The sequence below is a fragment of the Hyla sarda genome, chromosome 2, assembly GCF_029499605.1.
Source record: "Hyla sarda isolate aHylSar1 chromosome 2, aHylSar1.hap1, whole genome shotgun sequence".
Taxonomy (NCBI): Eukaryota; Metazoa; Chordata; class Amphibia; order Anura; family Hylidae; genus Hyla; species Hyla sarda.
The window spans coordinates 165,841,960-165,866,246 of NC_079190.1; positions in this window are offsets into that span (position 1 = coordinate 165,841,960).

The following is a 24,287-nucleotide window of genomic DNA, read 5'->3' on the forward strand; positions in this document are numbered from 1 at the left end:
AATGTATAAATACCTACAACCCAGCATAACCTACCGTATATACTCGAGTATAAGCCGACCCGAATATAAGCCGAGGCCCCTAATTTCACCCCAAAAACCCAGGAAACGTTATTGACTCAACTATAAGCCTAGGGTGGGAAATATAGGGTGGGCCATTTATATATATATATATATATATATATATATATATATATATATACACACCTTAATAAAATGGGAATGGTTGGTGATATTAACTTCCTGTTCGTGGCACATTAGTATATGTGAGGGGGGAAACTTTTCAAGATGGGTGGTGACCATGGCGGCCATTTTGAAGTTGACCATTTTTAATCCAACCTTTGTTTTTTCAATAGGAAGAGGATCATGTGAAACATCAAACTTATTGGGAATTTCACAAGAAAAACAATGATGTGCTTGGTTTTAACATAACTTTATTCTTTCATGAGTTATTTACACCTTTATGACCACTTATAAAATGTGTTCAGTGTGCTGCCCATTGTGTTGGATTGTCAATGCAACCCTCTTCTCCCACTCTTCACACACTGATAGGAACACCGCAGGAGAAATGCTAGCACAGGCTTCCAGTATCCGTAGTTTCAGGTGCTGCACATCTCGTATCTTCACAGCATAGACAATTGCCTTCAGATGACCCCAAAGATAAAAGTCTAAGGGGCCCACGACGACCAATCCACTTTCCAGGAAACTGTTCATCTATCCTGACACCCATAACGTGGTGGTGCACCATCTTGCTGGAAAAACTCAGGGAACGTGCCAGCTTCAGTGCATAAAGAGGGAAATGCATCATCATGTAGCAATTTCGCATATCCAGTGGCCTTGAGGTTTCCATTGATGAAGAAAGGCCCCACTATCTTTGTACCCCATGTACCACACCATACCATCAATTTTTGTGTTCCAACAGTCTTGGAGGGATCTATCCAATGTGGGTTAGTGTCAGACCAATAGCGGTAGTTTTGTTTGTTAACTTCACCATTCACATAAAAGTTTGCCCCATCACTGAACAAAATCTTCTGCGTAAACTGAGGGTTCTGTTCCAATTTTTGTCTTGCCCATTCTGCAAATTCAGTGCGCCGATCTGGTTCATCCTTGTTGAGATGTTGCAGTAGCTGGAATTTGTAAGGGTGCCATTTGGGAGGAGCTAATATCCGCCGAAGGGATGTTCGACTAAAGCCACTCTCCGGTGACATGCGGCGAGTGCTACGCTGAAGGCTCCTGCTGAATGAAGCTAGGACAGCCACTGATGTTTCTTCATTAGTGACAGATTTCATGTGTCCACATTTTGGAAAATCCAACACTGAACCAGTTTCACGAAACTTAGCAAGCAGTTTGCTAACTGTAGCAAGGGAGATGGGTAGTCTCGTAGGGTGTCTTGCATTGAAATCTGCTGCAATGACCCGGTCACTGCATTCATCAGACATCAACACAATTTCTATCAGCTCCTCACCTGTTAACCTCGACGACATGTCAATGGTTGTAAACAAAGAGAAACTTGTAAATAACTCATGAAAGAATAAAGTTACGTTAAAACCAAGCACACCAGTGTTTTTTTTGTGAAATTCCCAATAAGTTTGAAGTGTCACATGACTGTCTTCCTATTGGAAAAACAAAAGTTGGATTCAAAATGGCCAACTTCAAAATATCTGCCATGGTCACCACCACTTGAAAAGCTTCCACCCTCACATATACTAATGTGCCACAAACAGGAAGTTAATATCAACAACCATTCCCATTTTATTAAGGTATATCCATATAAATGGCCCACCCTGTACATCATCCCCCCATGTCATCATTCCCCCCTGTCATCATCCAGACCCCCCGTTATTAACACCCCGTCATCATCACCCTGTCATCATCACCCTCGTCATCATCACCCCGTCATCATCACCCCCCTTCATCATCACCGCCTGTCAATCCCTTCAGTGGTCTTCAACCTGCGGACCTCCAGATGTTACAAAACTACAGCTCCCAGCATGCCCAGACAGCCATCGGCTGTCCGGGTATGCTGGGAGTTGTAGCTTTGCAACATCTGGAGGTCCACAGGTTGAAGACCACTGTGGCCTTTGTCATCATCTAGACCCCCCCCCCCCTTAGTTTTCTACTCACCTCCCCTCGGTGGGAAGAAAGAGTGAGCTGGTCCAGGCCATCTATGCTGCAGGGACCGTTGGGTGGGAGAGTTAGTCATTCCGGGCTGTCCATTTTCCCCGGGAGGCCCTCTTCTCCGCTCCGGGCCCAGCGCCGGACTAGTGACATTGCCTTGACGACGATGCACAGGGACGTCCCTGTTCATCGTCGTCAAGGCAACGTCACTAGTCCGGGGCCGGACACGGAGCGGGCCTCCCGGTGAAAATGGACAGCGCGGAACGACTAACCCTCCCCACCAGACAGTCCCTGCAGCATAGATGGCCCGGACCAGCTCACCCTTCCCACCGAGGGGAGTAGAAAACGAAAGGGGGGTCTGGATGATGATGAAGGCCGCAGTGGTCTTCAACCTGCGGACCTCCAGATGTTTCAAAACTACAACTCCCAGCATGCCCGGACAGCCGATGGCTGTCCGGGCATGCTGGGAGTTGGAGTTTGGCAACATCTGGAGGTCCACAGGTTGAAGACTACTGAAAGGGATTAACAGGCGGAGAGTTCACTCGAGTATAAGCCGAGGGGGGCGTTTTCAGCACAAAAAATAGTACTGAAAAATTCGGCTTATGCTCGAGTATATACGGTAATATCTGTCAAACACCACCAAAAACTCAATAAATCTCAAATGTATCTATGGATCCCAATCAATTAATAGATGCCACAAAAGAGTCTTTTTCACCTGTGATCAGGTAGTTTCCATTGGGGTTTCTGTTTATTTTCTGGATGGCATGGCATATATTTTGTTGTCTGTGATAATGCAATATCTGTCTCCTAACTTACAATGCAGAGTATCATATTAGATACAACTACAGTCTGTATGATTTTGAGGGATTTCTTCCTGTCCGCTCTTACAAGCAGGAAGCAGTGTCAGGCTGCATCCTATATGACACTCTAGAGAATCTGCAAACAGCAGTATTCAGTGCTGATAATCATTACAGAGACTTACCTACATAATCACTGCAATCCTGGTCTCCTAGGACCAACTTTGTCTCTTTAGCAGCACTCTGTGCATGATAGGAAGATTGGCATGAAGAAGGAGTTTGGAGCTGGGTGAGTAGGGGAAGAGTCTGAGAGTTGCCAGGGGAATCTGATTGGTGAATATATATATTGTTGCTATCCACAGGAAATCAGACTGACATCTTGTCTATATAGCAGAGCATGCCATTTAGTGGTTGCCAGACTTGGAATCATATGACTCAAGAGTTCAAGATGTATGACTGCAATTGAGTTGGAATGTAACAACTTACACTTCTACAAAACCAATACCAAAAAAGGCTGTAAGCAGACACACATATGCAAAAGAAAGTGACAATCTTTATTGTTTAAAAACAAAAACACATTTATAAAATACATGTATAAAATGAAAGTTATGGCAACAGAAAAATATGGCATCTCCTGGGCAAGAGGTATTAAACAGTAGTGCAAATCCAATCTGTAAGGGCATGTACATCATAGCACAAATACAAGTGAAAAATAGAGCAAATATCTGCGGGTTACACCAGGGTTACACATCATGCACCGGGGGATCACATGATCGCACCGCCGAGCTCGGGGTGATAATGAGGCCGAAGTGTGGTTTGCGGTAGGATCAACCAGGTACACAGTTGCATTATATGAATTAATTATTTATGCACATGTGATTGGTCAATTTGCTCTACAGATAGTTACCCTCATTGTGAGATAGTCACTCCCGGAAGAAGGACTTCCGTCCGAAACGGGGTGGACGTATCCTGGCTGCATCTGTGCTCTTTACATGTCGGTATCTGTTCATTTGCACCATAGCAGGGCTTTGTATAGCCTTCTCTAGTCTTTATATGCACTTGTTATTTATTGTAATGCCTGGTGCAACCCACGTATACCTGCTCTATTTTTCACTTGTATTTGTGATATGATGTACATGCTTTTACAGAAGGGATTTGCACTACTGTTTAATACCTCTTGCCAAGGAGACGCCCTATTTTTTATTTGCCATTGCTTTCATTTTATACACGTCTTTTATAAATGTGCTTTTGTTTTTAAACAATAAAGATTGTCACTTTTTTGCATACGTGTGTCTGCTTACAGCCTTTTTTGGTATCGGTTTGGTAGTTTGCTGCTGTTTATGCAGATGGTACATTGTCCAGTAATCCATACCCTGGGAGTACATAGTGGTAATTAGGTACCCCTCTCTTACAGGGGGTTGTTGTCTGTGCAATTGGTATATTTACAACTTACACTTCTAGAATACTGGTGGATACTTAATACTATATGGGAAAAAGAACAAACAAACAAAAAAAAAAAATAAAAAAAAAATATGGAGTGCATCTTCAATTTAATACTGTACCACCAAAATCTGGTCATACACAGGGACAGTTCTGTATATAGGCAAAATAGGCAGCCGCCTAGAGCGTCCTTTTGATGGGGCACCACTCTGCCTCAGCAAGAAAGTTACCAGCCAGTCAGCATCCAAAGCACCCGCTGCTCATCTGAAGCACCTGCCCAGCTAGCACCACACCCCCGACCTATACCATAATAATCTGCATTCTTCAGCCTGCTGGGGGAGCGCAGTGCCACCTCCGAGGCCAGACAGGCAGGTCAGCTCTGTCCAGCATCCTGACATCACACACACCTCCATACATCCACTCTATAAGGAGGAGGTTCGTTACAGTGTCACCCCAGTAGTAAGGTGGGGAGTGTCAAAGGTCCAAGCCAATGAGCGGGGTAAAGGAGCGGCAAATTTAGTTTTCGCCAAGGGTGGCAAAAATCCTTGCACTAGCCCTGGTCATACATATAATGATAATCCCAAAAATGTAATTGACCATTCATATATATTTATATATAATCAAACAATACAATAGTTAATATTTTTTTCCTTAATAAACTTCTAATAGATGTGACAACTCATACTATTGCATCCGACATGATATATTAAAAGCTTAAAAGTAGAAGATGTGATTTTAATATAATGAGAGTTGTGGCATGGTTATTTTCTCCTCCACTGAATAACACTGATTAATACACATATAAACTAATAAACACACTCTTTTAGCGCAATCACTATTCCGTTTACGTGAAAGGTCACTAAAATACTTGGCGGACTCCACCTTTTGACCAATTTCAGTTTGATATTAACAGAATGATACTGAAGCTGTAATCAGCATTAGTTTCTCAGACCTTTGAGTTGCATCAGTCTCTTTCCATCTAAATAGATAAAAAAAAACTCAAAGCCAATTATACTCAAACTATCAACTTCAAACACATCACGTGTAATGAACACGTTTTAGCTAAATAAGGCATGAATACACAACATCGAGAGCGGATGTGAAAAGATGAGCAGTTTTATTCATTTATGCAAATCATCTTATGTAATTAATGATTAAAACATCAAAAATGCTTTGTTTTCTCCATTTTAAAGTAGTATTTCCATATTCTGGAGAACTCCTTTTTATGTGCCTCATTCAGATTTAGAGAGGGGTCAAGTAATTAAAATAAGTACTTTTTTTAATGCCTTATTATTTTACAGAATGAATGAGGAATTAATCATTGGATCGTTACAATAGTTATCCAATGATCCAATGAATAAGTATATTCAGACTTCAGCTGTTATAGATTCATTTTCTCAAAGCTTAAAGATTTTCTAATGTTACTACTTTAACATTTTTTTTTGGGGCAAGAAATAGAATATTTCATTCATATTAAAATTGGATAGGATACTTGCAGTATATGAACTCAACCTTGTTTGCTATTTCTTTAACCCCTTAACGACAATTGACGTAAATGTACGTCATGGTGCCGTGGTACTTAACGCACCATGATGTACATTTACGCTCCACCATGACCGTAAGCAAAGGACCAATGTTCGCATCATGAGCGGCAGGTCCCGGGTGCTATCAACAGCCAGAGACCCGCCGGTAATGGCAGACATGCGCGATCACACGGATGTCCGCCATTAACCCCTCAGATGCCATGATCAATACAGATCACGATATCTGCGGCAGTGTGGTACATTGAATGGATGATCAGATTGTCCGCAGCGCTGCCCTGGGGATCCGGTCATCCAACATGGTGGCCGGAGGTTCCCTCACCTGCCTCTGGCCATCTCCAGGGGTCTTCTGCTCTGGTCTGAGATCGAGAAGACCAGAGCAGAAGATAGCTGATAACACTGATTAGTGCTATGCCCTATGCCCTTGTCACATTTTATTCCCCCCCCAAAAAAAAATTTATAACAAATTAATAAAAAGTAAAACCAAAGCAAAAGTGCTACCGATAAAAACTACAGATCATGGTGAAAAAAAATGAGCCCTCATACCTCCCCATATATGGAAAAAATTAGAAAGTTATAGGTGGTCAAAATAGGGCAATTTCAAACATACTACTTTTGATAAAATAGTTTGACATTTTTTTTTAAAGCGGTACAATTTTAGAAAAGCATATAACATGTGTATCATTTTAATCGGATTGACCCAAAAAATAAAGAAAACATGTAATTTTACCGTAAAGTGTACAGGGTGAAAACAAAACCTTCCAAAATTTGCTAAATTGCGGTTTTATTTTACATTTTACCACATAAATAATATTTTTTTGAATGCGTCGTACATTTTATGGTAAAATTACTGATGTCATTACAAAGTAAAATTGGTGACGCAAAAAACAAGCCCTCATATGGGTCTGTGGATAGAAATATAAAAGAGTTATGATTTTTAGAAGGCGAGGAGGGAAAACGAAAATGCAAAAATAAAATTGGCCTGGTCCTTGAGGCCAAAATGGGTCTGGTCCTTAAGGGGTTAAAGGAGATGTCTCATCCTAAACATTACTGAAAGGATAGGGCATAATTTTCATTTTAGGTGGGGCCCGACCGCTGGGACTTACCGCAATCTCCTGTACTTAGCCCCGACTCTCCCCCAGAACAGCACGTTACAACCCCTGCCAGAAGCGGGGGCTGCCATGCACCTCCATTTATCTTTATACGAGAGTCATTCGACAATCTTCAGCTCTCCCGTAGAGATATATGGAGGGGGTGTGGTGGCCATTGCTTTGGGCCGGGGTCGTGACACGCTCCTCTGGGGGAGAGCTGGGGCTCCATATAGTAGATTGGGGGGGGGGGGGAGAGACTTCTCGTTCAACTCTTTAATTTTAAACATTAGTCGGTACTACTCCACCTTCAAAGTATAGCAAAAGTTCACACTAAGAATAAGGAGCAGTTCTCACCATCCACAACTGGATATCATGGTGCTTTGCCCTCAATAGATATAGATGCAAATGCTCCAGAAGAAAAACAGACAAGCATCACTCACTAGTAAAATCCAAGACTACGGTTTTTATATGAAGTCACCACCAACCATATGTAGCAGATACATTTGTGCCTCTGTAGGGCACTGCTGAGTGCATAAATCTACCTAAATTTGCTTTACAGGAAAATTTGATTCCAGTCCAGCGAGGAATTTTTTATTCCAAAAGCTACACATAATACAAAAGGTAATGTCAAATTGTTAACAATGCCAACATGTTTTTACAGCTAAAACACGGCCTTAATAATGGCTGAATTTGATAAATTTGCTTTACCAAAACCACAGCTGTTTATCAGAAACTGTAACTTGGAATGAAAATATTATAGTCCTGTACAGGTCTACACCTGAACCTGACCCATATTTAAACTATAATAGTCATGGACCTGACATATGTCTAAAACACCAAAAAGCTTTCCCATAAACCAGCAGTTCTATTTCATCTTGGGGCGATGATTAGAGGAACTATCTTTTGTATAAGTGTTCTCTCCCAATAATTGTCTGGTCTGAACAGCCCAGCAATTGAACAACTAAAAACACAATGCTCATTTATTGCAAGTTAAGTGTTTCATGAAGGTGTAAAACTAATATTTGTTGGCAGCATTGCCCTTCGTGTAAACAGTGGATGTACTGCATACAAAAATATAGCCAGTGGGTTGTATGGAGGATCACAATCATGAAAATTACTAAATGAGCACAAATGAACTTGCTACATCATTAATCTTTTTTTGTTATGGGTAGTAAATCTGTCTGTATAAAAGTTCTAAAAGGGTTATCCAGGAATAAAAAAAAACATAGTTACTTTTTGGAAACAGTGTAACTATGATCAGTGTAACAGTTTGTGTAAGGTATTGCATATCAGTTCATTTAAAGTTGTTAATGCCACATATAATATGAGGACAGGTATAGTACTGCTTTTGGAAGAAAGTAGGTCCTGTAGATCCTAGTAAACCCCTTTTAGATGTCCATACATATTAGGTAACTGTCATTTGAATGACAGCAGCTAAAAATCCATTTGCCTGAACCTTTTATGAAGCCACCATACAGTAAACATTAGATGATTGTCCAAATCGAATTCAAACAACAATAATTTTGTTGTATCTATACCTTAACAATGCCCCGAATCCCCTGACTATCTGACATCTCATAATAATATGTCTTTTCATCTGTTCCTAACTTCTCAATTTGCAATTTTTATTCATTTTCCACAAAAGGTTGTCATTAATTTTGTGAAGATAAATAATGCAACAGAAGGTAGGTATACCAGGTGTTTTTCATACATCTAGAATTAAATAAAATGCGGTGTGAATAAATAGAAAACATCTGGCTAGCAACTGGAAATTACATCAGTTTGATATAGAGCTGAATACACAATCTGAAAGTGTCAGGATACAACTAAGTGGAAGGAACCAACCGGCATCATTTTAAATGGTAGAGGGCAAATGTTTGTTGCTGGAGAAAGCTAGAAGAATGTAGCCACTGGAAAACCTTGTCTTAAGCACCGCCATCATATAACAGTGGAAACAGTCTTCACTATTCTCGGTAGTGGAATGACAGTGCTCACATTAAATCAACCAGCATGATGTCTATTAGAGATGAGCGAAGTTACAGTAATTTGATTCTTCACGAACTTCTCGGCTCGGCAGTTGCTGACTTCAGCCTGCATAAATTAGTTCAGCTTTCAGGTGCTCCCGGGGGCTGGAAAAGGTGCATACAGTCCTAAGAGAGAGTCTTCTAGGACTGTATCCACTTTTTCCAGGCCACCAGAGCACCTGAAAGCTGAACTAATTTATGCAGGCTAAAGTCAGCAAACGCAGAGCCGCGAGGTTTGTGATGAATCGAATCACTGTAACTTCGCTCATCTCTGATGTCTATATTAGGGAAAATCTAGTGATCATTGTTATTGCTAACGCTTCTGTACAGAACCTGGAAAACATCAGCTATTGCTGTTGGAGTCTACTCTAAGAGTAACCATCTAGGAGTCCCCTGTAGCACAGTTAAGATCCCCATACAGGGGTTATAGTGTGAAGACCAAAGGCTCCTTAGACTCTGTTTGATAACAACTTGGAGGATGCACTACTACAGCCAGGTAGGCCTAGTGACACTTTGAATTACAACAGTATTTATATAATAAGAAGCCATAAATATGCAAAACATTGGTTGCACATCTTCATTAACATTTTATAACTTATATTTCATTAAAATAAATCTATGCAAGGACTTTGTTCCATCATTCAGCCGAATGATCTGAGAACTCTGATTAAATGCTGCCAGACAGGACAATCATAACACCAATATCACTAAAAGCATAATGTTTATTGTAATATAACAACAAACAATAACCAAGGTGATTAATACTTAAGTAATTATGTCAGTAGAAGAAAAATAGCAATAAGGCTGAGAAGCCAAATGACTTGTTATCTGTTCTGTTGCACGTTTTAAAGCCACAACTAAATTGTTGTTCAAGATTTCTGTATTTATAAGGCTGTGATACCTAGGGTTACTATACAGGGGGGGGGGGGGATTTATATAAGCCTGTGCAAAGGAAAAGTTGCCCAGTTGCAGATAGCAACCAATCAGATCGCTTCTTTCATTTTGCAGAGGCCTTGTTAAAAATGAAAGAAGCGATCTGATTGGTTGCTTTGGGCAACTGGGCAACTTTTCCTCTAGACAGGTTTTGATAAATCTCCCCCAGGGTTACTATAAAGTGTGTGGGGTATTGATAATCTATGTCTATATATATCAAGTCTATCCTTATGAAGCACCCATCTCAAAATCGCTGAAGTAGTGAAACTGCCCCGTAGCCAACTCTTCAATTTTAATTCCAGATGCATTTTAACTGGCCAAAAAGGTTTAAAACACATAAAAATTAGGGTTGATCTGGTGACTGGATGTCATGGTGTTCCTCATGTGAAGACAAAGTTTAGAAAATACTTTCACATGCCTATTTTTCTGCCATGCATGTCCTGTGCCCTAACTAAAAATCCACTAAAAACAAACATTAATAAATAGGTTGATCACATGTTTGTAGCACATATTATAGTGCAAGTAATTGAAATTGCCTCTGTGTGTGATATTTTTTTGCAAATATGAAGCTGAAATGAGTACTCTGCCCAATTCCCTTAAATATATAGCATTTTTAAATATATTGCATTATGAATTTTGATAGAAAATATCATGTTTCAGAGGTATTCAGAGTACACTCCTCACCACACTGTTTACTTTCACTAATAAGAAGTAATTACACGTATTAATATGACTAAATTCTGATATTCAACACATCTTAAGATCAAAAGATATCTAATGTTAACACAGCATCAAATATAGTTTCTAATTTTATATTCCCGGAACACCTGCATACAAGATTGACTTTGAATGACACGTAAGGAGTCTAGTGATTAAAAAAACTGAAGCGGCTTCTTTCAGCAGCAGTCATCCAGAAAAAAATCATTCATTACCTAAGTTGTGCTAAGAAATGGCTTGTTCCCTCATGCTCACGACACCATCTCCTTTTGCATTTTGGCAAGAAAATTGTTCAGTGTTGATTCAAACAGCAGAACATCTGCGTAATTAATTTGCTATTTCAACTGGCCAAACATAGAAATTGAATTCAGTGTCTGACAGGTATCAGGTTCCTTTGGGTTAGTTTAGCTGTAGGTACACAATTATATACCCGCCACTTAATAATGTTGTGGACAGGTAATGACTTAAGTTAATTGAAGCTGAAATGGAAAACTTTGGAACTATGCAGGATCGACAGTCTAATCTAACCTGTACTTATTAGCAAAATGAATTTCTACTTGTATGGAAAAAGTGAAGAAAGGCTTCATCTTTATGGTTCCTGAAATCAAATGAACCTGTATTTAAGCCAGATAAGAGCATGCAGGAAGAGGGTATGTATTATTAATTACTTAAGTCTACGTTATACAGAACAGAAAAACATGGTAACCATTTAGCCATTCTATAGCTAGAAAATGTTGAGAGACATTAAAGGATTTAGATGTAATTATCATTACGAGCTTTTGAAGTACAGTACACCTGCTACGTAGTTGTAATCTGTTAATGCTTAGCTTACTGGGAGTTTTTCCTTCTAAAATGTGCCTTAAAATATTGTCACTTTAAAGTACTAGAGTTTCATGTATAAACTGAATAAAAAGCTTGAATGGAAACAATATACCTTTTTTAAATTTTATTATAATCAATAGCTGTTTCTGTGGTGAACCAATACTTAAAAATTGGACTAGATGAAAGAGCTGCAACCCATTGCAACCCCACGAGGCAGCTGTTTAATGGACTTGTCACTTCCTTTCCTTCTTCATTTTTGACCAGGTGCCGCTTCCTACTTTAATCTGTTAATGACAGGTAAAATGTTAATTTTTGCATTTCGGTTTGTTCCTGCTTACCTTTTTGGAGCCTTAACAATTTTTTTTCCCCACTGATGGAGCCATATGAAGACTTGTTTTTGCATAACCAACTGAAATATTTAGCAGCTTCCTCCAATTTACTATAGGTCTATGTTCACATGAGCATTGTGGAGCTCAGATAGCAAGCTCCATTACAATTGCTGATAACGGGGCTGGGGTGGAAGTTGTGACACCTGCCACCAATGAAACCTGACAGGTCCCATTTATTTTGAATGTGGTCCATCGGAGTTCCATTAGATGCCGGGTATTTTAAAAGATTTTTAGTGGAGAAAAAACCTGACATGCAGGTTTTTTTCTCCACTAAAGTCCCGTCATGTAAATGGAATCAGCGAACTGAATATCTGAATGCTGACATAAACATTGCCTAAAATAAAAATAGTAAAAATATTTGTGGGCAGAAATTGAAAAAAATTCAACAAATCTTAAACTCTTTGATGGGCATTCTTTTTATGGCATCCACAATGCAGTAAAACAGACTTGGTTTTTTTTCATATCAGTTTAGTTATACCAATAACTATTAAATAATATGAAAAACATTAAAAAAATGTTTGCTTTGCATCGCTGTTTTCTGACCCCTATAGCTTTTTTATGTCAACAAAGCTATGTGGAAGCTTATTTTTGAGCTATTTTAAGTTTTCATCCACTACTGCTTATGCATAGAATGGACTTTTTATTATGATTGAATCTATATTTCTGGGATGTGATGTAACCAAAAATCAACAAATTTGGCATTTGATATTTTTTTCATTTATTTCAGATGGCAGTCGCAATGCAGTGCATAGGGTTTATTAGTCTCCTAAACCCACCCCTATGCTGTTTCCTGATTCGACTGGGGGCTACATGTATCATCTCAGTTTTCCAAGTACTTCCTACTTTCACTCAGGTGCCAAAACAATATGTGTTCTTCATTCCTTCTGCTATAATAGTGCCATTGCCAGGCTCGTTTGTTACTCATAATATTATGGTTTTAGTTGAAAGGGGAGTGGGGGGCAGGCACTGCATATACCATGCTGTAATGTGAATACCTATTCTCAAGAGATGTAGAAGAGACCAAATAAAATAAGAAAACAAATAGCACTGTCATAGTTATGTCAAGCGATATCTTGTGAGGTTAATACATCAGCTGGTACAAAATGTTCTGTTAATAAGTATCACTCAAGGGACCCCTGTCCTGTTTTGTCTTGTTGAATTCTGACAAAAAAGAAAAATTGTTTATTATGTTTTCTTTTTACACATCATAGCTTTTTATTATTTTCCTTTTGAACTACCAGTGCATAAAACTGTTTTATATTTGGATGTTTTGCATAAATAATGTCTTGTCAAATAATATAAGTTCAACAAAAGAAAAAAAAAATAATTGCTATATTTTTAAATATCAAACAAAACCCCATGTGACATTTCTTATTTTATCTTTAAATAATGTGATTTTTACTGGAAATGGCTTAAAACAACTTATTTTGTTTGTTTTTTTGTATTTAAATTAAGGTTGGAAAAGTCATGGAAAAAATTGATAAAATAACTGAATACAATGGATGATAACTGATGACCAATTTTGACAGACATTCTGTCAAAATAACATGTCATCCGTTATCACCCATTATAGTCCGTTATTTTATGTCCATTATTTTATTTCCATGGGACTTCCTGGTTGGGATGCTGTACTGAGCATGTTCAGTAGCAAAAACGGATCATAACGGAACATAAAAATAATGGATGTGTGCAACAGAGAAACCAGTGGCCCGGCACTAGCAGAACTAGGGTCTGAGGAATAGCATATATAGAGAGGATTCGGGTATCCTGAAATATCGTTGGTCCCTGAGGTGTAACGTCCACAAATAGACTAAAACAATGCTGAATGCAAGAATGAAATGAGATTGCACTCACCATCCAATGCTGATTTATTCAATAGGTGTGAACAGGTACGGTGTTGGAGGCAGGGACAGACCGGAACAGACTCTTTCACGCTGAGGTGCGCTTCTTCAAGCCGGTGTGCGACTTCTGTCTTCGCAGTGACATCATGTAAAGGCGCCGTACCTGAGACATCATCGCTAGTTGCTACACAAAGTGAACATGTGATACAAATGCAATCACGTGATGTGATGTTACGAGACTGGACAAAACATAAACAACACAATACAAAAAAGGTAGACAAAAAAATAGTGTAAAACTATAATAGAGGGCTTAACTCAATTCTATCATTTAAACTGAGTGCTCCAGTGGCATTGAGCTTACCAAGCCAGTGGGCTTCTCTACATAAAAGAATTGTATGGCGGTCACCGCCACATGGAAGGGACTTAACCCTCTCTAAACCAGCAAACCTCAAAACTTTCGAGTCAATAGCATGGGTCTCACTCCTGAGATCCTCTTCGATCACTATTTATCAGCTAAGGTAGCAAGTGGCAGTACGCTGCCTAGATATCAATTTATTTTAGTCTTATCTGAAAGTTTTTGTAAGGTCTGGTCCGTGGTCTGACTTATTTAGAGGTCTGCATCATGAAATTATTTTGGGTCTGGTCTGAGATCTGAATTTACTTTGGGGTCTAGTCTTTTTTCAAGTACTGCAATCCACCCACCACATGTATTATTTTAAACCAGCTAAATCTTTACTATGTTCATGTGCTTCTTTTAAATGGATAAATAATAGGCTTTCAGTAGGTTTTTGTCACACTACTATAATATAGGTACATTTTAACATCCATTTTACTACAGAAAACATTGCACCTCCTCTGGCTTTGGTAAACCAAACCTAGATCATCATAAAACTGCATAGTAACATACATTTTGTTTGTTTGAAATAAAGGGGTACTCCGGCCTTAAGACATCTTATCCCCTATCCAAAGGGGCCGCTGGGGACCCCTGCAATCTTTCATACAGCACCCACCTGTGTGAGCTGCACGCAGCACTGGAGACTCCGAGTCTGAAGCCTCACGATTAGAGATGAGAGAATCGAAGCTCGCGATCCCGAATTTGTTACAAATTTAATAAAGTATTCAATTTGCAATGAATGCCAATATCACCGCGATTGTATTGCGCGAATCGCTTCATTGAACTCCATTTCTTCGGTCCAGGCTCCAGGGCATCTGAAATGGCAGATCCACATGTCAGTACAACGCTGGGAAGGTGGGAAGGCCAGGTGGGAAGGGGAGTAAGCGGGATGACCCTGAATCACATGCATGATGCAGCCTATCATCAGCCAGTCACCCCTGTGATGTCACAGCCCTATATATTGTGGCTCGTCATACCATTCATTGCACTCCATAGAGACAGGACGGACATGGCTGTGTGTGTCTTACACAGAAAAGCTCATTCCAGCAGTGTTTCACATCCTAGTCACATGAGCGTTCTGGTGGACAGAGAGCAGTGTTTTTTTTTTTACTGCAGCCATTAACCTCCCAGTTACTTTCTTCGGCATTGTATTACAGAGAGGGGCTGCTTCAACTTCATAAACCTTAGCAGAGGAGGCAGGAATAATTTTTCAGCGCAATTCTGTGTCTTTTTTCCACAACAAATCATCTGCTGGTTATACTAGTCTGTAGACAGTATAATACACAGCAGTCCATTCCTAATAGTCTTTGACAAAGTGAAATTTTGTGTTAAGTGGGAAGCCTATCAGGCTGAATTTGTGGGAGGGGCTTTGGCTATTTAACATCCATCGGCCCCTCCCTCTGGGCGTATGCTGGGTTGGCGAAATTGCGGGGGTTCTTTCGTTGCGTACACTGGGTCAGGTGTGTGGTGGTGCAGGTAAGTGCCGGGTGACCGGCAGGTTTCTTTTACTGGGGCCCTGGTCTGTTGCTATTGCTCCCCTCGTTTGGCGGGCAGGCTCCGGCACCCAGCGTGTTATGTAGGCGGCGGTCCATCGGTGCAGCGCATGCCCGGGCTGGCCGCAGTGAACACGGCCTCTGGATCCAGCGACAGCTGGCGGCATGGCAGGCGCGGGGAGACGCGACCCACGTGGGTCTCCCTGTGCCGGCGTCTCATGTGCAAACACGGGGCTCTGAACGGGCGGAGTCACAGCACGCCAGTGAGCCGGCGGTATAGCTCCACGGATGGCCAGCAGGTGGCGCTGAAAAAAATAAAAAATAAAAAATGTGTGTGTGTGTGAGGAAATGTTATTGGTACCATGCAGTAATAGGGGGCTGGCCCATGGTGCACCGGTGTCAGGCCACAGTTCCTGACACATGCACTGTCGCAGACAAGGGGCAGCTTGTAAAGTTAATAATACGATAATCCATATCACTGTATCTTCGGTTTAGGAGGGGGGGCGGGGTCATGCATATCGGGGTACCGGGTCAGAAGCTTGGGGCAGTCAAGTAATTAGTGGGGTTGGGGTAGTTTCAGGCATGGGGGGGGGTAAGGGGGTGTCAGCATGTATGGGTCAGAGGTGGTAGGTGGCGCGTAAACCATATGGTTAGTACACTGTTAGTTTCTCTTGCAGATTAGGTAGGCTGTATCCAGTTAGGTGGTCGTTACGTTCCTGGTCATTGCAAATTTGGCTACAGTCAGTACCAACCGTACGGCGGTTGTTCATGTTATTTATTCACGTTTCACGGTGGTCATCACTTTCGCTAGCAGACACTAGTTCACGTCATTTCAGTCAAATGCTTAATACTCCTGTTACATTAGTTAATGTTACGCACTACCGCTGTTACACATAGGCCCTGAATCACTGTATATCTGACTCGACATGTCAGATAGGGTTCAAGGCGTCATTGCTACTGTCACGCATACAGAGCATTTCGTTTACACGGGTAGTGGTCACTGCGATCTTGACTCTTCTTCAAGGGTGACCACTCGCCTGCGGTGGTTGCTGACACGTCTTCAGAGCCATCGCTAGTTAGTTAGAAACGGTGCACACTGTAATCTTGACTCGAAGTCAGGAGGTGTTCACGGTTTAATTATTCATGACTATACGCGTCATGCACATGTTCTCGGTCAGACACACGGTCAGGCCTCGTTTCAAACTATTCAGGTGGTACTCTGGGTCGCACTGGCACTACGGTCAGCACTCTTGGGTTCGGCCACATTGCACGGGCAGTCTGCAGCTGTAAGTTAACATTAAGTATGTATTCGGTTGTTTGCAGGGTTACAGTCGATTTGCTGTTCGTTCAGACGTCTTACTGTTGTGTTACAGTGGTGGTAAGGTCAGTCAGTACTCAGCAAGGGGGGTACACGTTTCTCATATCTGGTGACTCACGATTACCGTTTTGTTTCCCCGACACCCGTTACGGCCCGGACAGGTCATGTCTCACGTGTCAGACATAGAGGACCCGATGTCCATCCCTGATACACCAGCTAGAAGCTCCGTGCGAGGGACGCCCTCCTCTGCAGCTTACAGGGCTTGGACGATCCCCAAATTGATGGAGGAGTTGCGCAAGAGAGCAATTCCGTTTCCAGCAACCGCCCGAAAAGCAGAGTTGTACAAACTCCTCATGGCGGATCAGGGGGCTGGCGACAGTCAGGAGGGGACCTCGAGCCAGTCCACCCTCTCTGAACTGCATGCAATGATGACTTCCATGTTGGGCAGGCTGGATTCTCTGGAGAGAAGGGGCATTCAGGGGCCTCCAGCTCCAGCAGCATTGCAGGCGCCAACGCCTACACAGATGTCTGCCCCTGTTCCGGTAGGCAACCCAGGTAGGCGCTCTGGGCCACCAAGGGTGTCACCAGTCCATTTTGTCCCAGCGGCCCTGAGAAAAGACATACTGGAAGGGAAGGACATCAATTTGGCGGCCCTGTTGCTATCCGCCTTCGACGTTGAGGACACTAGAACGGTAGCATGCGCTGACTTATCTGTTGTCCTTAAGAGTAAGGACACCAGGCTGAAACGGAAGCTAAATATCCATGAGTTTGTGATTGCCTTCAGCAAATACAGGGAGGTGATATGCTCAGCCAGGCCGGAGCGCAGAGAGGAGCTCGACCTGTATTTGCTGAGGGTTACTGAATACGCATACAAATACGGTGGTACCCATTTCTACGATTATCATAGAAGTTTCTCAGCCATGGCAGCGGCGGCCTTCAGCCAAGATGGGTACCTCACGGACTGGAGCATCGAAGATTCACAGATGTTCTGCAGCCACTTCAATCAATCACGCATACTACGGCGTGGTGTGTAGGGCTGGCTCAACAGGGCGAGCAAGGCGCTACCAGACCGTCCACTTCCACGGACAGTTTCAGCAGGTCCGCACCTTCCGTGGATAAGTTGGGCCGTCCAGTACACTACCTCGGAGGCTCACAAATTTGTAACAACTATAACATGTCTTCGTGCAACTTCAGCAATTGCAGGTTATTACACGTCTGCTTCTACTGCTTCAGGGCACATCCGGGCTCTGCATGTAGGCAGAAAGGGCCAGCATGACTAGGCGGGGTACGTACCCCAGTCCTGGCCGCTCTGCTCGCGGATCACCCGGACCCAGATTGGGTCCAATGGTTGATCAATAGTTTTGATAGAGGCTTCCACGCCGGCATGGTCACACTGCCGCAGGCCACATTTGAATGCGACAATCTGCTGTCTGCCGTAAACGATCCCGCTGTTGTCACTGAATTAATAAATGCGGAGCTAATGAAAGGTTATATGATTGGCCCCTTGTTAGTTTCTCCATTCAGGTCTTGGAGGGTCAGTCCGGTAGGGGTGGTAACAGGCAAGTTCAATGGGAAAAAGAGACTGATATTTGACTTGTCGGCTCCTCATGGGTCAATTGTCCCCAGTATCAACTCTCTCATTCCATCCGAGGAGTTTAGCATGCATTATTCTTCCATAGACCAGGCTATTCAGGTCATCTTGGCGCTCGGCCCAGGGACTTGGATGGCGAAGGCGGATATCACTGACGCCTTCAAGTTGCTGCCATTGCACAGGGACCAGTGGCAATGGTTTGGGCTCAAATGGCAAGGGGCATATTACTTTGCTTCCAAGTTGACTTTCGGATGCAAGAGCAGCCCGTGGCTGTTTGACCAACTGGCCCAGGCATTGCACTGGCTGCTGGTTAATGTCTCTGGATGCAGCCAGGTCATCCATTACTTGGATGACTTTCTTCTGCTCAGTCGCCCGAGGGAAGAGCCGGACCAGTTGGTCAGATTGCTGAAACTGTTCACTGATATTGGGGTGCCAGTGTCTCCCAAGAAAACGGTCGGTCCAACTAAGTGTCTCACCTTTCTGGGAGTAATCCTAGATTCAGTCGCAATGCAAGTCAGCTTGCCCACTGACAAACTCAACCGTATCAGAGACACTATCCACAAGTACACGGTCTCCCAGGTCACGACCAAGGGCGAGTTGCAGAGCTTGCTGGGAATGCTGGCATTTGCTATGCGAGCAGTCCCGCAGGGCAGAGCGTTCGTATCCAGAATATTGTCTTTGCTGCATGGTGTCCCTCATCAACACAGTAGGGTTTGGTTAGATTGCCAAGCCCTGGCTGACCTGAACATGTGGGACAGGTTCATGGCACAATGGAATGGGAGGGCTATGTTTGTCCCGCCAGCCTCCGAGTTGTCCCCCAAGATCTGCACCGATGCGTCATCTTCCATCGGTTATGGTGCAGTGTGGGGCAGCAGGTGGATGGCGGGCCAATGGTCCAAGCAGGTATTGGCTCTGGCAGGCTTTCAGCAGCACTTCGGCACTTTTTGAGGTTTTCCCCATTGTAGCAGCTGCAGTGACATGGGGCGACAAGTGGTCAGGGCAGACGGTGGAGTTTCAGTGTGACAATCAGGCGACAGTTGCCATAGTCAACAAGGGCAGTTCCGGGCATGCTACTGTCATGTCATTCATGCGCAGACTAGTCTGGGTGTCCTTACAACACAACTTCAATTTTGTAGCCAGACACATACCGGGGGTAGACAACACGGCCGCAGATGCTCTGTCCAAGGCTAATTTCCATCTCTTTTCACAGGTGGCTCCGCAAGCAGACGCAGTAGGAACACAACCTCCTTGCCTGGCACAATTAATCTTGGACTGAATTATTACACACAGGTGGCCCATCATGCAGCACACGACACCTTCAGGGCATATCTGTCGCAACATAGCATCCCCTTTTCTTACGACACCACTATCATTCTATCTTTCATCGGTTTCTGCCACTCTTCTCTGCACCTGTCTCATAGCACTATCAAATCTTACCTTTCGGGCATTCAGCATTTCATTTCTTTATCCCACCCAGACAGGCTATCTATCTTATCATCTCAGGCTGTCAAGGCTGCGCTCAGAGGGGTGGTGGCTCGTAGCGCCACAGCGCCAACTCTCAGGAAACCGATCAGCGGCGAGCTGTTCCGAGCCATGTCTGACGCATTAGCCAATAACCCGTTTGGCTTCGAGCGCAGTCTGATAATCAAATCTGCCATTTATCTAGCCTTCTATGGCTTCCTCCGGCCGGGTGAATTTTCATGTGTCAGGCGGGGAGCGACACATCCACAGAAGGCTCATTTAAGGTGGCAGGGTTCTTGGTTCGAAGTTTCACTGTCTGTCACAAAAACTTGTAGGTGGGGGGCGGTGGTTAAGTATTTTCCTTCAGGCAATAACTGGTGCCCGATGGCGGTGTTGGCACAACTGGTTGAGTTCCTCCATGATAAGCCTCCGGAGTCGCCACTGTTGCCTTTCGGTGGGGGTGCTCTTACCACTTCTCTTTTCACATCGCTTGTCCGCACGCTGCTTGGTAATTTAGGACACAACCCCAGAGAGTTCTCAGGTCACTCATTCCGCATAGGAGCAGCATCGGCGGCCTCCAGGCACAAAGTGCCTGTACATGTCATCCAGAAGTTGGGGAGGTGGCGGTCTGATGCATATACCACTTATGTCCCAGATCCCTCAAGGGAAATGGCAGAGGCATTTCAATTTTTGGCACTATAAATAAATGATACTTAATTACCCTAACTGGTGGTGTATTTTTGCCCTCTATAGGCGGACCCTCGACGCGGTTTTCAGGCACACCTCAACCGCTGTTCTATGTTATAAGTAGAGTTTTGGGTTAGTTCTTGGTAAATCTAGTTTCTTGCAGGTGGCCTTGGCAGGAGTTAACAGGTAAGCCCATGCACGGTTCAAAGTCCTGACCACAAGTGGGAAGCCTATCAGGCTGAATTTGTGGGAGGGGCTTTGGCTATTTAACATCCATCGGCCCCTCCCTCTGGGCGTATGCTGGGTTGGCGAAACCCACCCTCCTCACCCTTTTCTTCATCACCATACATAAGGGAATGCCCTCTATAGGCGGACCCTCGACGCGGTTTTCAGGCACACCTCAACCGCTGTTCTATGTTATAAGTAGAGTTTTGGGTTAGTTCTTGGTAAATCTAGTTTCTTGCAGGTGGCCTTGGCAGGAGTTAACAGGTAAGCCCATGCACGGTTCAAAGTCCTGACCACAAGTACAGAACTTTTTTGTACTGCAGCACTGTTGTGTACTGCTGGTGTTGTGCAAAAATATGTTTTTTTAAGTGTACTGTCCCGCATTTTTCTGCCCTCATAAGTGCATACAACATACCTACATCTAAGTAGTGCACTATTTTGTACCAGTTAATCTGTCAAAGGCCTAGATACTGTGAAATGACAGCCAAAAGTAATCACCAGCTGGTGTTTTACTCAAATACGTTTATTAAGTGTACAGTAGCACATTTTTTTTGCCCTCATAAGTACATACCACATACATACATCAAAGTAGTGCACAATTTTGTACCTATTAATCTGTCAAGGGCCTAGATACTGTGAAAGTCTAAACCAAAGTAATTACCAGCTGGTGTTTTACTAAAATATGTTTTTTTTAACCAGCCTAGCGGTATTCCCGAGCGTGACTCGGGGTTAATTTTCGCTGCTAGAAGCAGTAACCCCGAGTCACACTCGGGGTAGAATTGCAGAGTTGCTGTGCGGGCTGCACAGTATATCGCAAAAGCAATCGAATCGCGATTTTTGCTTTTTGCGATATAGTGATACAGCCCCCGGGAAAATATGTGATTATCTGCTCGGGTCGGCTCCCGAGGTGGGGGCCGGCCAGAGCAGGTAAAGACATATACTAAAAGTCAGTGTTTCCTTACCAGGGGGCCTCCAGATGTTGCAAAACTACAACTCTCAGCATGCCCGGACAGCCAAAGGCTGTCTGGGCATGCTGGGAGCAGTAGTTTCACAACAGCTGGAGGCCCCCTGGTAGAAAAACACTGAGCTAAGTGTAAAAGTAAAAAGGAAGAAAAAAAATAAAAAATTTTGCTTACCTAATCCCGGTCCCTGAAGATGCCGTTCCCCTACGTGCGCTCTGGTCCCTGCTCTCTTCACTATTCATCTTACAGGACCTTTCACTTTTCAACTAATCACAGGCCGCAGTGGTGTAAAGCCTGTGATTGGCTGAAGGGGAAAGGGCTTGTTCTGCAGCAAATACACTAGGTTTGAAATCTGCCCGGCAAACCTAGTGTATTCTGCTGCAGGACAAGAAGGTGACACAGGGGGGAATGTGACACAGGGGAGAATGTAACAAGGGGGGGGGGATGTGACAAGGGGGGGGAATGTGACATAGGGGGGAATGTGACGGAGGGGGGAATGTGACAAGGGGGGGATGTGACAGGGGGGAGGAATGTGCAAGGGGGGATGTGACGGGGGGGGAGTGGAATGTAACATGGAGGGGGGAGAATGTAACATGGAGGGGGGAGAATGTAACAAGGGGGGGAGGAATGTGACAGGGGGGGATGAATGTGACAGGGGGGGGAGAATGTAACAATGGGGGAGAATGTGACAGGGGGGATGAATGTGACAGGGGGGGGAATGTGACAAGGGAGGGAGGAATGTGACAGGGGGGGATGAATGTGACAGGGGGGGAGACTGTAACAAGGGGGGAGAATGTGACAGGGGGGATGAATGTGACAAGGAGGGGGAGAATGTGACGGGGGGGAATGTGACAGGGGGGGGAGTGTGACAAGGAGGGGGAGAATGTGATATGGGGGGGGGGGAAATGTGACAAGGGAGGGGGAATGTGACGGGGGGAGATGTGGAATTTCAATGCAAAAAATTATACCGCTTTTGGTACAAATTTCCAGACAGAATCATACCGCCAGCGAGGTTAAGCATACTCTTCCGCATTTTTCTGCCCTCATAAGTGCATACCACATACCTACATCTAAGTGGTGTACTATTTTGTGCCTGTTAATCTGCCAAGGGCCTAAATACTGTGAAAGGACAGCCAAAAGTAATCACTGGCTGGTGTTTTACTTCAATACGTTTATTAAGCGTACAGTAGCACATTTTTCTGCCCTCATAAGTGCATACCACATACCTAAATCTAAGTAGTGTACTATTTTATACCTGTTAATCTGTCAAGGGCCTACTGTCAAAGTCCAGGCCACAGTAATCACCAGCTGGTGTTTTACTAAAATATGTTTTTTTCTAAGCGTACTGTACCACATTTTTAGGCCCTAATAAGTGCATATCACATACCTACATCTAAGTGGTGCACTATTTTGTGCCTGTTAATCGGTCAAGGGCCTACATACTGTGAAAGTACAGGCAAAAGTATTCACCGGGTGGTGTTTTACTCCAATACGTTTATTAAGCATACAGTAGTGCATTTTTCTGCCCTCATAAGTGCATACTACATACCTACATCTAAGTAGTGTACTATTTTGTACCTGTTAATCTGTCAAGGGCCTGGATACTGTGAAAGTCTATGCCAAAGTAATTACCAGCTGGTGTTTTACTATAATATGTTTTTTAAGCATACTGCACCGCATTTTTCTGCACTCATAAGTGAATACCACATACCTACATCTAAGTGGTGTACTGTTTTGTGCTTGTTAATCTGTCAAGGGCCTAGATACTGTGAAAGTCCAGGCCAAAGTAATCACTAGCTGAGGTTTTACTAAAATACGTTTTATAAGCGTACTGTACAGCATTTTTCTGCCCTCATAAGTGCATACTACATACCTACATCTAAGTGGTGTACTATTTTGTGCCTGTTAATTTGTCAAGGGTCTACATACTGCGAAAGGTCACCCAAAAGTAATCACCGACTGGTGTTTTACTTTAATACGTTTATTAAGCGTACAGTAGCGCATTTTTCTGCCCTCATAAGTGCATACCACATACCTACATCTAAGTAGTGCACTATTTTGTACCTGTTAATCCGTCAATGGCCTAGATACTGTGAAAGTCCAGGCAAAACTACTCACCGGCTTGTGTTTTCACTCAGATACTTTTTTAAGTGTACTGTACCGCATTTTTCTGCCCTCATAAGTGCATACCACATACCAACATCTAAGCAGTGTACTGTTGTGTACCTGTTAATCTGTCAAGGGCCTAGATACTGTGAAAGTCCAGGCAAAAGTACACACCTGCTGCTGTTCTAGACAAATACTGTTTTAAGCGTAGTGAAGCGTATTGTACTCCCCTCATATACGCACTATGTCAGTATGTCAGGCAGAGAAGTGCCAGGACATGCACAGAGGAGTGGCAGAGGCCTAAATTCATCAGGCAGAGGTCGCAGCAGACTAGGGGCAA